We start from the raw sequence: 16,316 nt of genomic DNA, 5'->3' as shown, positions 1-16,316 counted from the left end.
AGCCAAGCACAAATTATATTGGCTTACCACCGTCATCAAATAATTAAAGAATAATCTTTAATTCTTATAAATGATTTTATTTTTTATTTAGTAATGTAGGAGACTAGTCCTATAACCCTGTGTCACACCAATGATAATACATGTTAAATCTTGAATGGCTTGTAAAAATGTAAAAGAAAAGAAAAACAACTACCTGGGGCTGAAAATGAAGCCACTATAAAGATCCAAATACTGTAATTCCTTAAATAATCACTTTAGGCTACTTTCAAAAGTGAGTTAATCCCCGTGGAGTCCATATTAAAATGGCTTTACAAGAGGAAAAAAAAATGTTTACAGTCTGTTAAAGTTTATAGCCCTAATTTGAGATCCTGTCTTCCTTCTCTCACCCCAGCCGGTCGCAGCAGATGGCTGCCCCTCCCTGAGCCTGGTTCTGCTGGAGGTTTCTTCCTGTTAAAAGGGAGTTTTTCCTTCTCACTGTCACCAAAGCTCATAGTGGGTCATATGATTGTTGGGTTTTTCTCTGTATGTATTATTGTAGGGTCTACCTTACAATATAAAGCGCCTTGAGGCAACTGTTGTTGTGATTTGGCGCTATATAAATAAAATGCAATTGAATTGAAAAATTGGTATAAAAAATGGTAGTTTGCCTCATACCTATAATGGTAGCTAATTACTGACGCATGCAGCTGTAGCTTCTGGATATAGGCATTTTTAATACTCAAGTTTTGGTCTTCAAACTTCTACTATTTTCATATGTTACTTATTATCACTAATTAGCAATTAAGTCTGTAATACACCCATACGCATTTATAGGCAACTTGTTTACTAAGCTAGGTGGTGTTAGCTGACAACTCAGCACTCCACCTTCTCATCCAAACATGTTATATTGGGCTCCACAAAGCCAATGTGGCATCTGTAGCACTGAATGTTGTGTTATGTGATTACATCTTTTATATATAGTCTACGGTATTTAAAAATTTGCTTGTAGAAAAAAATAACTCTGAAACGTCAAATACAATATTTATTTTATTAAAAGAAACTATAATGTTTGAAAGCTGATAAACTGAATAACCTTCTTAATATTATTTAGCTGAGAAATTAGAAAAAAACACCAGTTTCCTTGCAAGTATTGCATTGTTGTGTTGGCTTTGATGTGACATTTGAGTAAACATGCACATTCAATGAGCAACCAAGAGAAGACATGAAGTGAGCAATACTGTTTACTTCCCTTCTCACTTTAATGTGTGCATTCACAAGCTTACATATGAGGCGGCATTTTGAGCATATCTAGATAGGCTTATGTAGACTTATCACCCTGCATCTTTTACAGCTTAATACCTCCAGGGTGTGTTCATATATCACTCTGTCAGTTGTTGTCAAGCAGAATGAATTGAATAGGCTGGGTTTGTCCTTCACTTAAAATTCTCTATGTTTTCAGAGGAATCTGTTACTTCACGTGGCTTTAATGTGTTTACGCCTACCTTTGGTAAACCACAGATTAACATCTAAGAATGTGGGTAACAATAACAATGTATAAAAACACCAGTCTGAGACATGGTTAGCTTCTTCAGTCTGTTTGTCATGTGATTACACCTGCTTCTGCAGTGATAGTTTTGAGATTGGATCTGCTAAAAAACAGAGATACCTGACCTGACTAACAAATCAATGTTTGCCGCTTATAGATCTTTGATGTTTTCCTGCAGTGCCACTGACTAAGAAACAAGCTTTATGTGAGAGCATGTCTTGAATATTTTGAAGATGTGTTGAGCTGAAAATGAGGAGGCAATGTAAAATTACCTGATATTATTTAAAATGAGATCACATTGGATAACAGAGCACACATAAGGAACGACGCCAAATTGAGAATTAGTACACAGTAAAATATGTGAATCAAAATAAATAGTAAAAACTATTGCAAGGTAACTTTACAAAATGATATTCATCAGTAAATGGATCTGATTGTGGGGTCATAAAATGTAAGAGCGCATTACAAACCTACTGAAAAAGTACCAGTTTTACAAAAACATGTGGATATGTAGTTGTTTTAAAAATTCTGTTTAATTTAAGAATACATACAAGCCTGATGTGCAACCCAGTATCACGACAAAACACGTAAAAGACACGCCTGTTCACCATATCTATGTCACACTTCACTCCTCCAAAGCGTGAAAAGACACATGCAGAAGCTGCAGTAACAGCAGAAAAGCATTTAAACAGACATTATTAACACACACACATACATATACATATATATATATATATACATATATATATATACACACACACACATATTAGCCACCTAGCTTAATCATTTCTGACAATTAAGGGCTGAATGTGAAATGACTGAAATGTATCCTATAGGTTTTTTTGTTCACTTGCCTTTAACTATTTTATGGTAATGCAGCTTCTGCATGTGTGTCCATTACACATTTTGGCACAATATCAGGTTCTGATGTGTCCAAATTGGTGTCTTTGTAACTACTGTCTAAGACCGAAGTGAGAGCTGGTGTCCTGCAGGTTTCGGATGTGTCTTTGAATCAACACAGCTGATTTAAATGGCTAAATAACTTCTTCAACATGTCTTGAAGTTCTCCAGAGGCCTGGTAATGAACCAATTGTTTGATTCAGGTGTGTTGTCCCAGGGTGAGATCTAAAACCTGCAGGACACCAGCACTCGAGGCCCGGAGTTCCCCAACCCTACACACTGAAGGTTCCAGAGTTAGTACTAGCATATTTGTTTGGTAATTAATAATAAATTTCATAATCTTAGAAAGTGTTACTCTATCTGTGGTCGTTTGCCTTCATAAGAGCTTTTTAGATACTAACGTCCTCTGACCACAACTTTATTGGCATTTACAGCATGGACACATGTTAGGGATCAGTAGGAAAAAAGATTTTCAGAATGTGCAGGTGGTAATTATGTGGTAATTTAACCATGTCCATGTCTCAATGGAAAGCACTGCCAGACCGCAACATATAAAAAATGATGTCACTTCACAGTATTTTGTATTAAACTGCCTTTTTTTTTTATAATTTATGAACCGATTGTGGTGAAATCTGAATCATTGCAGCCAACTTTTTTACCTACTGAAATAATCTATTATGATAAAGACAGCCCTTTTTGAAGAGGCCAAGCATCAATAATCTAAAATTACTAGTCAGGGTAAACAGGACCTGTTCAAAGAAATAAGTAGTAATTATGTGTGCAAGTTTTTTTTTTTTTTTTTTAACTGTAACCTCACAAAGTTACGAAGTCATCCACATGCATTGCTAAATGAGGCAACAGTGTTTGTAGGAAAAACAAAACCATTATTAATCCTCTTATAAAAGGGATGTTAGGTGAAGTGGATAAGCATGTAGTTAGTGTGAATAAAAACCCTTGGTGGATGGGTGATTTTATAACTGTGACATGTCTGAAAAGACCACCATATACAAATGTTAATGGGTGTGCTGTGTCTTTACATTGAAAGTTATCACTGAGAGAGAAAGAAGCAACAGAAGTTGTCTTAGTTTGTTCTCTCAAACAGTTCACAGCCTCTGTGTGGGTGCAGCTGCTGTGAGAGAGAAAGAGAGAGCAGAAGCTACATCAGCTATAGATTTTTCAGTATGAAAGAGATAATTCTGGATGACAAAGTTGCTAATTAGCACAAAAATGAGGTGAACGGAAGCGTAATGATCACTGCTGAGCGTGAGCAAGATGTATTGTGCCCCAGTTGAAATTGCTGAAATTTTTCATATTAAAGATCAAATTATTATCTAAATTCCTACATTGAAAACTGAATACCATCCAAATCACAAATAAACAGCATCTATAAACTAATATTAAATAGGTTTGAGCAAACACGGGCAGGGCTCTGTTCACTTTGGAAAAAAATAAATAAATAAAACTTGACTGTCCGGTTTGTTTCCTCGTGTAGCTGCAGGAACAAAGAAAAAAAAAGCCAAACTGCCTGCTTTTTTTCCTCAGATGCAGCCTATTCTTCATTGACTTGTCCTTAGTGATGCCCCACTACGCAGTCCATCAGAGATAAAACTGTACATTCTCTAAAGTGAATTGGCAAGAGGACGTTGAGCTGATTTGGCAGCCACCACTGAACCAAAGTGCTGCTAAAAACCCCTCTGATTGAGATGAATAGAGAAAAAGCCCTCTAGGGTACGTTTGTTTGTGAGGCATTTTCAGGTGACTGATGTAAAATATTCACAGCATCACCAGCCTTTAATTTCAAACATGGATTTTTACCTCACCCAAATGAAGACGAATGCCAAAACAAAGTTGCCTTTAAGAAGAGCATTGGTCCCCTGGTTTTAAGAGATAACATATTTAAATGGTGGAAACGCTTGGCCTGAAGGCCTGTAGGACTGAGCGAAGCAGCTCTGGAAAATAATCAAAGACGGGAAAAATGAGATAGGAGTGCAAAAAAGAAAAAAAAATGGCTCTGCTGTTACATAGTGTGATGAATCAGCCCTTCCATTTCAGTAATTTCCTTTGAGAGCTGCCGTCATTTGTCAAACATTTTGTGGTACGAGTTAAGGTGTCATATGCGGGTGAGTAGAAGAGATGAGACGAGGACAGAAAAGCCTTATTTAGAGGGCCTTTTAGCCCAGGATCCAAGTACACAGGAAAAGTTGCAATAGTCATCCTACTTACCTTTTATTTGCTGCGCCAGCTCGTCCACATTGAAGATTCATTAAACTAAGCGTGTGAGGGGAATATCACTGACAGGAAGGAGAAGTGATAAGGATTGCTTGAGCCAATCTGCCGTGCCTGCCTTAGCTGTTCAGCCATTACACTCAGTTTGTTCAAGTTAAGGAGCGCACAAATAAAGTTTGAGCATCTGAAGATTAGCAGATAACTGCTGCTGAGCAACAATTTCAGAGCACAGGGCTTCCAAAGTTTGAGGCTGTTTTGATGCGATGATAAAGAAAACCAAATGAAAAAAGACAAAGTACTTTGTCATCATGAGCATGGATGAATAATTCATTATGGACAGATTTTTTTTTTATGGCCATTATTCAGAAAGGAAGATAAATGCTCTTCTTTTTGGCTCTTAACCATGTTTTTCACCAAATTTTAACATAAGTTCCTGTCCTTGATATGTTGGTAGACGAAGAATGTGATTATGGCAAAGCTGAAATCTGACTTTAGATGTCAAGAGGAAGCTGGGAGATCTCTTCTCCCAGCTTCCTCTTTTTCATGTGCTGTAGGTTAACAGAGGTGATGTCCGATGAGCTAAAACAACACAGAGTCAAATTCGCTCCCTCGGCCCCTCTTCCACTACTCGCAGTAAAAAAGCATAGCTTAGTTTCCCTTAGTGAACATAAAAGCACATTCAGTATTAAATTGCACTTTCTGCTACCAGAGGTCCCCCTCTGTCCCCCCGTACCTTTTTTCCCATTCCAAAAGCCACACAATAATCACATTCTGATGCTATTTGCTTCCTCTTCCTCGTTTTTCTTGCTTATACTTTATAAGCTTATCCCCCCCTTTGGTTGACATTAGAGTGTAAGCCCGTGCAACAAAGTGGTCTTAAACATGCACGGAAATCCTCAAAGACTGAATAAACAGGCGGAAACGCATCTCAGATGCAAATGTGGATTTGCACATCCACTGCGCCGTGGTGATTAAGGGAACAGCAATTCTTGAAGGTGCAGAGAATGAGGCAATTTTGAGATGAGCGATGAATTTTTTTTTAAACATGAAACATTAATGTCATCTTGTACTTTTATTCTCCAGCAAGCAGAAAGTGCAGCCATTCAAAGTCCATTGTTGCTCAAACATCTGACAACACAAGCTCACTAAGTGACATTTTATGCTGTTTTGTGGAATTATTCATATGAGAGATTTGCAGCAGTGATGAATGTTCATCAGTAAAATGCTCCTAACTTGTATTATAATAATATTAAAGCCACATTTTTAAATAATGAATGTGCCTCAGAGCCATCTGTATCAGTGGAACATGTTAAAGGGCTAAGTGATGTTTTGCCCTGCCAAGGCTTCACACTAGTAACACACAGGCTATCATCCATTTAGTTGTACCTTGCAAGACACTTCATAATCTGATTCAGAGAAGACAGGTATCTTAACAGCCAACTTGTGGTGTAATTACCTTTTATCAAGCCTATTTTATTTAATTTGTTAGCTTCAGTTCATCTACAATTAAATCAGACAAAACTGTATCTCTAATGATTTCTTGTCAGTCAGTTGTCAGAAAGAAAATATTTTTAGTCAGTCTGTGAAAAATCAAGTGCATTCCAGTTAGGATCAACTGTTTTTTTTAACAATATAATATATAGATATATATATATATATATATAAATATAAAAAAATATATAATATAATATATATTTTGCAAAGTCCGTCTTAATTTTTTTTTTCTCCCATGTCCCCTGCGGGGCTCCGTATGTATGAACATATGGGTGGGTTAAAATGTGTTTTTCCAGAATATTAAAATAAAAGTGTAAGTAATGTAAGTGCATCAAATATCTACATGAGACTGTGAGTTTGTGTTTAAATCAATAAAGCGCTGCATAAAAATACCTGGAGCTAAATATTTAATTCCACTCGAGGTGTTGCAAAAAAACAAAATGTAAATTTGTTCTATGCATTTGGTTTTCTATAACTGATTTTGAGCATATTTATTATTGGAAACTGCATCAGTTTAATATCTGTGATGGAGCATAATAGAAATAAGCATTGGTGCCCTTCAGTGTTCTGATTATTAGTATTTTAGTCCCAGGCTTTTATAGTCATTATTCTCAGTCAATAAGTTTCCATTTTACTTGTCAGAGAGTGTGAAACACAGAGATAATATTGATGTTCACACATTTTAGATAATACTTTGAAAGTATCACACTAATCAAACAGCTTCCATTTGTCATGCTTGCAGGGTCAGCGTCACAAAAGGTGAAAAAGTTTATATTCATTTTATTGTGGTAACATTTTGAGTGCCTTTATTGATTATACTTTTATGTTGTTTTATGTTAACAAAAAAGAGAGCTGATTTTGAGGTTGGTCAGATTTGTTTGATTTCATGTGCTTCCTTTTGAATAATCTTATTGAATTTGCTCTGTTTTCTTCTTTTCTGTTATCATGTTTATCTGGTTGCAGTGAAACAGCTTCACTGCTGCTCTACCAAATAAAACAGATTTGAACTAGCGGGAGAAACTGAGGTGTCATTTACTCTGTGTGTGCACAACCTTTCCAGTGGGAGACGTGAGATCCACCATTTATCTTCTTCCACTGTGAAAACTGAGGAAAACAAGCAGCTGTGCTGTGCTTAGTCCAGTTACGATGCCAAATCCTGGCTCTGGCTCTCACCTGATCCAAAAGTCAAAATGGCTCACTTGTGTGTTGGGCCAGAGGGGAGCAATGTTAACTTTACAAGCAGCAGTGTTTCCCCTGAACGAATGTGTGTGGCAGCAGCAGACCTACATATTTTACAGACAAGAGTGTAAGAAGAAGCTGAGGAGGATGCCTTCAGGGGTCACTGGGGAATGCCTGCTTTGCTTGACTATAGAGACAAATTAAAGGAAAAACGCAAACAAACAAGTGAGGTACCACAACAAATGTGTGGGTAAAAAAGCTCACTGAATGATAAAAATAAAATAGGTTAAAAACAGCATTTCAGTTCTCAGTTTTGTTAAATGCCTGTTGGAGATTTTAGAGACTCTAAATATGAGATTATCTTTGGAAAAAGAGGTATTCATTCTTTTAGTAGACTTCCAGAGCACTCAATTTTTCTCAGTCGCTCATCCAGCTAGGTTTCAGCGTTAAACTAGAGTCTATTACATGACCAACTTAGAAAGACAGACAACCATTCATGTTCAATCAACACCTAAAGCTAAATTAGAAGCCAAAATTAACCCAACATATACCCAACTGGACTGTGGGTGGAAATAAGAGCACCTCTGCATAGATGCAGCTTATAGTAGCCACACAGCACTGTACTAGTAACACTTCTTTTAGAACATCTTTAGTCAAAGTAGGATTGTTATTGCATCTCTACTAATTCATATTTGCCAGAATGTTTCTGTTCTCACACCTGCCAGTCACTTGTATAGCCTATGATTGGAGAACACAACCCTGCTCTCCCATGTCAAAGAACATGAAATATATATTTTTTAAAGCCAGTAAAGTCAAGGGGAGAAAGAAACAAAAATGAATGGTGGAAACTTAGACTGGAAGAGCGTTGCAGAGTGGTGTGTAGCAACAAGACTGTCTGCTGGCTAAAGTATTTTAAGTAGCCCACTTATATTTGCTTGTAGGTTAACTCAAAAGGAAATAGGCAGAGCAATCTTGATGTTGGCATGGAGATGTGTCAGGATCACTGGCAGAGTTTTAGCTTGAGGTCAGTTAATTGTTCATGGTAAATTATGCTGAGGTTATCGTCATGGTATTCCTAACTTTTAAACCCCTTTTTGTAGATTCGTATTCAGCAAAAATTGGACCATTGTTTCTCACCAACCAGCTCAAAAAAGGTTGATAGTTCATGAACTATGTGCAAAGCGGTAAAGAGGAATGTAATGTGGGAGGGAGACAGTAAATATTCAGTAATAACAACTTAATGGATCATTTAAACAGGATTTATCTATTAATTCTAGAGTGGAATATTTTCATGTGCCATATTTGCTTTAACCATAGGTTGATTATTTTAGCCAATATATTTTTTCAGGTTTTATTGTAGAGGGCATTTTTGTGTGTGTGTGTGTGTTTTTTTTTTTTTTTTTTTTTAATTTTCATGCTCATTATATATGTATTGTTCATTGTTGACATCCAGAGAATACAAAAGGCTTTCATTTCAGTTGTCAAATCTTTATCGGAAATCTATGGGATTTTGTTACAATGATCGTGTTATGGTGTTGCTTTTTTCAGCAAAATTTAGATCTTGATCTTTTAAAAATTGTGATTAAAAAAATACTTGTCTTATGAACCAATATTTTTTCAAATATGGTTTTATGTTTAGTGGATTCTAAATGAGCACTAGGCTTGTAATACATTAATCAAAAGGTAAGCCTTGAGGGCATAGTGTAATGTGTCACGTCCACAGCATGTATAAGTGCTTATTCTACAAAACCCTTTAAGCGCAATTAAATGTTCCATTAAATGCAGCTGTTAGTTATTCAAACATAGTCAGCACAGTTATCTTGTATACAATTATGGTGCATTAATAATTCCCCCGCCAACGGATCTGTGGCTTTTACTGATCACAGTTAAAAAAAAAAAAAAGTCTTCACTCCTTTAGCAAAAAACTATTTTTTTTTTTCATTTTTGGGTTGCTTTCTAATAGGGAAGGCTGACTGTGCACACATGCTCTGCTCCACTGGGTTCCTTTTGCAGATGGCCTCATTGCTATGCATAGAAAAGCCATCTTTAGATTTGCATGTGGTCAATTTTCCACTTTAAGTTGGACATCTGTCTGTGTTAGAAATTAATTTGTAAGTCACTATATATGCTGCTTGGATTTTAATTAATAGCATTAAGGCATCCATAACAAAAAGAAGAATGGAAGTCCACCTCTCTCTAATGCTTTACTGCTGTCTCCCTGTCCTGGAGAATGAAAATTATGATTTTTTTAATAAGCAACAGACTATATTTTTTGTAAATTGAAAAATACTTGCTCAGTAAGGTTTTTATTTTATGGGGTATTGATACAATGTGTGCATGCATACAGCAGATACAGAGCTCCCAGCCATTATTCCTCTGCACGTCTCTTTGCACTCTGTGTTATTCATTGACCTTGTAGTTGTCAAAAGCAGATTTCAAAAGAGACAACTTTTCTGCCCACAGCGGCAAAAGTCTTCCTTTTCCTCCTGGCTGGATACCACAGTTGCTGTCATTAATCTGGCAAGGAGATGGAGTTACTTTTATTGGACTCTTGGGAAATTATTAAAAGAAGACGGCGTCATGGTTTTTGGCAATAATTCACGAGTGACAGCGACAGAGATGGATTTCCCTTCAGGTTGTCAGCTTATCTTTGGTGCCTGTGGATCCTGCATGCATATACACATGCGCTAAATCAAGCTTTTGTCAACAATGATTGAGCTGAGATTGCTCACAAACTATATAAGCTCAAAAGGACAGGAGAAATGGGTGACTGTTTTGTCAGCACACATCTGGTGTTCTGGAGGGACTTGGATATAGTTTGCATGTTTCAAGGCTCCTTGGAATAGTTTTTTTACACCCCTATCAAAAGTTGTTCTCTCGTTCCCCAACTTTTCTCACGCCCAGGTTTTAACACATCTTCTTCAGCAGATTTAACATTCACTTCATAAAAATGGGCTTTTCGAGAAAGAATCTGTTTAGAGTTCAGCATGTCTTTATCACCACTCAACCTAGTATTATGAATAACACCGCAAGCCGTTTTGTGGCTTTTTACTGCACATTTTTATAATGTTGTTATTTCACCTCCAAGAATGATGCCCTAACCCTGACGTAGAACCTAACCTTTCCATGTGTCATTTTACTGCCTTAAAGGACATACTAAAACCTTAAAAAGCATTGACATGTGCCTGAAGTGGTGTTCTATTTATGCAGAACTCCACATTGGATCACATCTTGTGTAAAAATCTCTGAACTGTAACACCTCAGTTTGTTCAGATTTTGTGCTTAATTTAGCCGGCTTGAGACATTTATTAAGTTGTGTACTTGACTCTTTTGAGTCAAATGTAAGGTTGTAGGTCATGTAAGTTTGCTTTCTCTGCATGCTGGCCTATGCCATTTTCTTGCTTTTTACGCTGAATAGCAACAGCTTCTCCCTGTTTTCACCAATTTGTATTGCAATTTTCATTATAATGGACTGAGCACATAAGAAAAAAGCCTCTGAAAAGATTTACTTTCCAACTGTGGAGTGGTGCGTTACAGTGCAAATGATTAATTGAGTCAAAACCCATTTTTAAAAATAACCTTTTATTTCCAAAGGACAGAAAAGTTTTTAAGCCAAAATGTCAAGACAACCTTCTTCAAATGGACGGTGAGAAAGCCAGCAGTGACTACACTCGCTTTGGATGGTCACCCTGTTCAGTGCACAAAAAGGAATACTATTAGTGTAATCACTCTGCCACACATTCTTGCACTCAGTCGCTGTATTTTAAAACCAATTTCTCTTCAACGCACCTTTATGCATCAATTTATGATTAACAGCAAGGAATGGCCTAATGGTGCTAGAAAATTGAAGCAGTCGCTGTAAAAATTGTTTGCTTTTTCTCTTGCTCTCCTTTTCTTATGATATTCAGTGAAGCATTCATTAAATTACAACATTTTAATTTAGAGTGACAAAGAAATGGAGAATTTGTTGTAAAGTAGAGAATAAGCAGAGAGTTTTAATAGATCACCCAACCGGTAATAGAAATAAACACATTCAGCTCGAGTGGAGCTGTGGATCAGTTATCTGCCTAAATGACTTCAAAAGCTTCATTTGTCCCAGAGAATCATTTCCTCCTGACACACAGGAGGAGATTAATGAAAAAACAGGGCAAAGACAGGTTCACTCGACTTGTTCATACAAGCAAGCAACAGATGCAGCGCAAGAAACATTATCTAATCTTCTACACTCTGTTAGATTTGTTGTCATTTATTTCTTGGTTCTAGTTTTCCTAAATGCTGCATTAGCATTGCACATTCATCAGTTTCACATCTGTTATAGAATCAGCTTTGCTTTTTCCTTTTTTTTCCCCCCTATACCGCCGATTTGATGCGATAAGCGAAAAGCTCCGAGTACAAATAACAGGTGCCGTTTTCGTGAATTTACCAAGCAAACTGTAAGATCACTTGAGTTGGGTCTGCAGCTCAGACAAAAGGATGCGGTGATGATTACAACACATACTGTTTATTCAAACAAACAGGAGATTTCAGAAAATCAAGACGATGCTTACACACAGGACTCACTGTTTAACATTGTGTGAAAACCAATAGTGACTGCATGCAGCACATTTGTCATGCACACATCTCTTCTCCAATAGACGCTCGATTTTTGAGGAAAAGCCTGCCCATACTTGTCTATATGTTAGTGAATTTTCATAGTTTTTTCCTGTCCTACTCCCACTTGCTTGAACCTTTTCTGTTGAGTCAATTAACCTGACTTGGAGCAGGTGTGTAAAACAAACTCCTCCAGCTGGCGCTTCCCACGCTCACAATTCAGAAACATATCTTGTTTCCAGTGATGTTTGTCTGCCGTAGCTTTTTAATATTAACTTCCCTAGAATTTCTTGCACTAGCTTTTTGTAATCTTTATAACTGTGGGACATTGTCAGATATGCGAAAATAACATAACAGATTGTCAGATGTACAGAAGTAATAATTGCATAATGAAGCATGGCATGTGGGTAAGGCTGCCGTTTCCTCTATAAACGAGCTGGTAAATGACCTGCTGTCCGTGCCAAATCAACAACTTCTGCCAACGTGTTTGGCGTCTCGCTTCATGTCACTGAACTGTTTCCATGACTTATCTAAGAGTTCTCTCAAGGAAAGAGAAACTTGTGAAAACCGAGTCTGTTACTTCCCTCAAGCTGCAGTAATGTAATCTCCTCAAACTGTCAGTAGCCTGCTCGAGTTGTAATTTATTCTTTCATCAAGACTTTACACCTCCCACACAGCCACATCAATTTCCTCTGGGTAAAGTTTTTCGTTGTGAAGCCTGCCCCACTCTCTTCTCTCAGTCACCAAATTGTCAGACTACCATCACAGCCAACTGCGCTTGTTTCGAGCGACTGAAAAACGGAGTGCGTGATTGGTCATGATTGAAGCAAACACACCCACTGCCAGAATTATAGTTATGTTTTCTGCGCCTCCACAGGTGGACTAAAAGTTGCCAAAAATAAGCTTGTTACACTGTGTTAATCTCACATTATACACCTATGACTGAGTATTGTCTTGTGTGTCACTGATTTTAAAAGAAACCTAAATAAGAATAACTAGTTTGATTAACGTTTCAGCGGTTTACGGTTTCCATGTTTCTGTTTCTTCTTTATGTTATCTCCCATATGGAAAAGATATATATAAATCGTATAAAGTTTTTATCTGTCTTGTATGAAACTTGTATGAAAAGCATACAAGAGTGAAAACACATATAAGATCCTTTGAAAAATTATATAATGAAACTTGTATGTTTTGTATACTTACTAAAGAAATATATGAAAGTAATGAGAAAGTGGCCACTTTCATGAGTAAATCATGTAAGCCTTATATGATTTATATATGATTTATTCATGAAAGTGGCCACTTTCATGAGTAAGTCATATATGTTTTTTAGGGATGCACCGATACCGATACTGGTATCGGGTATCGGGGCCGATACTGTAAAATGTGTGTGTACTCATACTCGTAAAAGTTAACCGATACCATGAACCGATACTAACTTATTTCATTAATCAGAGGGTGGCTTGTCATTTCTGTTGTAGTTTTTTAGATTGGCCACTAGGGGGACATCCCATGCTAAACAGGCACAGGGTTAGGCGAGTGAGACTGACGGCTCCAGATAAAAAAGAGAAACTGGAGGCTGCTGTAGCTAGGCTAAACAAAATGTCAGCAGTCAACTTTAACTCAGGTTTTGGAAAAGCGATGAAAAATTTCAAGAGAAAATCCACAGGCAGTTAAAATAACAGAGGCTCTGACTCATTTTATCACTCTGGATGACCAGCCAATGCCGGTTGTGGAAAATCGGGGAGATAATGGTGCCAAAACTTTCTGAAGACAGCAGTGTGTGTGCGATGTCAGTTCTTGGTTTAACAGCACAGTGGACTGATGATCCACGGGCAGATGAGGAGTTTGTTCGTCATTGCCGAATACTTAAGTTATTTTGTTTGTTTGTTTACAATATGGACACTCTGCAATAATTTAAAAGTTTATTTTATTCTCAAACCTAATTTGTATTTATTTTATTCCAAACAGAAGTGTTTATTTATTATTCTGAAAGCTGGAGACAGTGCCAATAGTTCAGTGATATTTTGTTAAATTACAATGTGGAGACTCTGCAATAATTTAACAGAAGTGCTTATTTTTCACTTGAAATTTATTTGTGGTCATTTTTATTAAGATTTTATTTTTTATCGGCAGAGAATAAAATAAAACCTGTCTTCCAATTAATTGTATTTGTGTGTGTGTGTGTGTGTGTGGTAGAAGTATCGGTTTTTGTACTCGATATCGGCAAGTACTCAGATCCAAGTATCGGTATCGTATCGGTTTGAAAAAATTGGTATCGTTGCATCCCTAATGTTTTTACTATTTCTTTTCCATATGGGCTGTTTGCCTCAAAGACGGAAAATTTAGAAACACCACACAGCTCGAAAGCTGTTTGTCACCACAGAAAACATCGAAAACAAGGGATTTGCCGTGACATGCCACTGGGTTTTGTGCACTAATGACTAAAATAATTAATGATTTTAGATATAGACAAATGCTAAATTAGTGGAAAATCTAGATGGTTCAGCCAAACAAGCAAGCAGAAATATCTTTGGAATATCTTTGGATGGCTCTCACCCTGGTTAGTTTTCCAAAATTGTGCAGATTTTGTACAAATTCAGTGCTTTTTCCCAGGTTGTACAGTAGTTAGTCAGTTCCTTAACTGTATCTTTAAAATGTATGTCACAGATGTGCCTGTCACAAATGAGATTTCTTTAGAACTATAATACCATCACCTTCTGGGACATAATGACAAACAGTCATATAGAACATCATTTAGACTAAGAGCCTACCATAAGAGCCAGTGTAAAATGAAGTCAGTCCAATATGGCTTTATACTATGCTTTTATATTCAGTCAGTCACACTTGCTCTTAGTTCTGTTGATGATGAAATACACATACAAAGTAAATATATTTTGATCCCAGATATGTATTAATTTACCACCATTATGACACTAAGCAAATAACAGCTACACAAAATAGGACAGGAAGGACTTGGACCAGGGAGTGAAAACAGCACATGGGATTGTGGGTAGTCCTCTCCTAAACCTAGACTCAGTGTATGCTGACCGTGTTCAGGAGAAGGCCAGCTGCGTTGCTGCGGACTTAACCCTTCCAGTAAATTAACTGTTTGTTACGGAGCCCCGGAAGGGACATGGGAGGAAAAAAAATTACGACAGACTTTTGCGAGATCTCGCAAAACAAACTCGGGATCTCGCAAAACTTTTAGCCGCATTCTTCGGAGGCCGCCAGCTCGAAGACGACCGGGAGGTCGAGGCACGATGTGCCGGGAGAGCGATGTTCCTCCCGGCTGTAGTAGGTCTCGACCTCCTGTTAGCTTTGAGATGGTGGGTGTCAGATCTCCGAAAACGTCGCAGCACTTTTGCAAATATGTGATGTCTTGTAAACCGAGCAGATATTTGACATTTACACCACTACATTCACGCCTCAAAATATCTTAAAAGTTTATTTTGTGACCCAGAAAGAGTAATATTACAACTAAGTAGCTGCCGCCATTGTTGGAATTTAACTTTTGCGACCTCCCGAGTTAGTTTTCCGAGATCTCGCAAAAGTTTTGCGAGATCCCGGGTTTGTTTTGCGAGATCTCGCAAAAGTTTTGCAAAAACCACCAGTCATGCCTTAAAAGAGCTGAGGACATGCTGCAGACAACTGCACTTTACAACATTTTTTTTTAAATTGTTTGCCTGTTATATATCTTATTGTATAAAAAAATTCTCTATTTATTTATTGTGTGTTTGTCTATGTTAAATACTGTCTGTTCTATGATGAGAGGTACACCACAGGATTTTATTATGTGACTACACCGTGAATCATATATCTGGAAAGCTAAGGATCTTTTGTTTTTAGCGCTAATTAGCTACTGTTAGCATGCAAAAATGAAACGGTTGAACATTATACCCGGCGAGCGTGTTAGCACGAACATGCGAGGAAGCTGATTCACTTCAAAGTGCTCCTTTGTTCCTGCAGTCGCACAGAGCCTCTGGTGTGCTGCTTAGTTTCGTCAGAAATAGAACTGTTGTGAGGATTTATGGGATTACCAAATCATTCCTCCGACTGCAACTGGTCTAATGTGTATTTGTATCCGTCATTTTGCAGTAAAACATTAACATGTAAAAATGAATCTGTCATCATCGAGTCTGAAAAATGGCTTCACTGTTTACCGCGATGAGTATGCTGCCAATCCTCTCATCATATTTCAACCTACGTAGTCTTGGAACAATATTGCATGCCTCCTGTAAAAGTTTGAACCAAGCAATTACACAAACCCTCAGGTGTATAATTGAAGATGACATGCTTACACGGGCTTACAATGCATTTTAGCATGTTATTGGTGTCAGTGGGTATTATACTGGGTAAACACAATGTAGAGATGAATTTGACAGATGACACCCCAACTTAC

The 16,316-nt window shown here is 37.3% G+C and overlaps 1 protein-coding gene across 2 annotated transcripts in view; it reads left to right on the top strand.

Annotated features, from left to right (window-relative positions):
* brinp3a.1 (BMP/retinoic acid inducible neural specific 3a, tandem duplicate 1) overlaps window positions 1–16,316 on the top strand; it is a 62,280-nt gene that overhangs the window by 29,887 nt on the left and 16,077 nt on the right. The window lies entirely within an intron of this gene.

The sequence above is a fragment of the Neolamprologus brichardi genome, chromosome 17 (assembly GCF_056152115.1).
Source record: "Neolamprologus brichardi isolate AB-2024 chromosome 17, ASM5615211v1, whole genome shotgun sequence".
NCBI lineage: Eukaryota > Metazoa > Chordata > Actinopteri > Cichliformes > Cichlidae > Neolamprologus > Neolamprologus brichardi.
Note: the sequence above shows the minus strand (reverse complement) of the source record. Positions and strands in the feature narration are given on the sequence as shown.